Below are 1651 nucleotides of genomic sequence, written 5' to 3'. Positions count from 1 at the left end.
ATATATAAATAATAAGATACAAAATACATATTACAGTATAATAAAGGGAAAAGTGATGAAATAACACTTGTATTACATTTTTTTTGGAAAAAAGAAAAATAGATTTAGACTTGCATATTGGTCTGTCCCAGTAATGAGTGATAACAATATATCACAGTTTTCATTTTCAGGCTGTAACTATCGCAAACTTGTAAATAATTTCATCAAAATTAATCTTTGCTCCCCTTTGCTAATGTTTCTGGTAAGAAAAAATTAAGCTTTGCATATTTATACTCAGTCAATATAACAAGGTGTACTGCTCTATCTTTGCTCATACTTTTTATTAATTTTAATTTAAAAAAATTGATTTCATATGAAGTAACATACGAATAAATAGAAAAAGTTTTAAACATAAGGATAGGTTTGGCAGAGAATCACAAAAATCTCATTTCACAAGAATTTCCAGAAATTACAATGCCATCCATGTTTTCATGTCTTAGGAAGTGAGTCTAGCAGCTTTCAAATGCTGACACAGTTAATAAATTTCTTAAGAAAAGTAGAAAATTCATCATTTTATGTGATAATATCATAATGATAATTAAATCATAATATCCCTTCTTGTATGTATCAAAACTCATACTGAACAATGAATTCTGGGTTGCAAAAGAGGATTTAGTTTTTTCACCGATCCATAAGTCTTTGTCCACAAGCTAAACAAAAACACAAGTGCAGTCATCATATGCATTTATTATTTTTAGTTAAAAGCTCCAAAGTTTTTTTTCTATAAAAATCAGAGTTACAAACAACTTAACAGCAACCTCTCCCGCAACCAAATAATCCCATTAAAAATGGGCAAAAGACCCGAGCAGACATTTCTCAAAGGAAGACATACAAATGGTCAACAGGTATTTGAAAAAATGTTCAACATCATTAATCATCAGGGAAATGCAAATCAAAACCACAATGAGATATCATCTCACCTCAGTTAGAATGGCTATTATAAAAAAAAAAAAAAAGACAAAAAATAACAAATACAGATGAGGATGCAGAGAAAAGGGAACTCTTATACACTGTGGGTAGAAATGTAAATTAGTATAGTCACTATGGAAAACAGTATAGAGTTTTCTCAAAAAACTAAAAATAGTACTACCATACAATCCAGCATTCCCACTACTGGGTAGGTATTCAAACGAAGGCAAATCCAAAAGTAAGTGTATCAAAAAGATACTGGCACCCCATGTGCACTATTCAGGAATCACCCTAAGCATTCATTGATGAATAGATAAAGAAAATGTGGTGTAGATACACAATGAAATGCTGTTCAGCCATAAAAAGGAATGAAATCTCGTCATCTGCAGCCACATGGATGGAGCTGGAGGTCAACATACTAAGTGAGATAAGCCAGGCACAGAAAGACAAATATTTCATGTTCTCACTCATCTGTGGAAGCTAAAAAAGTTGAGCTCATGGAGGTAGAGGGTGGAATGACGGTTGCCAGAAGTTGGGAAGGGATGTTCAGGGGAATGAAGAGAGGTTGGTTAATGACTACAAACATAGAGTTAGATAGAAGGAATAAGTCCTAGTGTTCAAAATCTCTGTAGGGTGACTGTAGTTAGTAATAATTTATTGTATATTTTAAAATAGCTAGAAGAAAAGATGTGAAATAGTTCCA

The 1651-nt window shown here is 32.1% G+C and overlaps 1 non-coding gene across 1 annotated transcript; it reads right to left on the bottom strand.

Moving 5' to 3' along the window:
• Positions 1 to 586: 586 nt before the first annotated feature.
• On the bottom strand, positions 587 to 710 carry LOC119470510. Its single transcript, XR_005199417.1, has one exon. It is a non-coding gene; the product is annotated as a small nucleolar RNA SNORA40 (small nucleolar RNA).
• Positions 711 to 1651: the final 941 nt, after the last annotated feature.

This window comes from Cebus imitator, unplaced genomic scaffold (assembly GCF_001604975.1).
Source record: "Cebus imitator isolate Cc_AM_T3 unplaced genomic scaffold, Cebus_imitator-1.0 Scaffold32, whole genome shotgun sequence".
Lineage (NCBI taxonomy): Eukaryota > Metazoa > Chordata > Mammalia > Primates > Cebidae > Cebus > Cebus imitator.
This window is presented reverse-complemented; position numbering and strand designations above follow the sequence as displayed.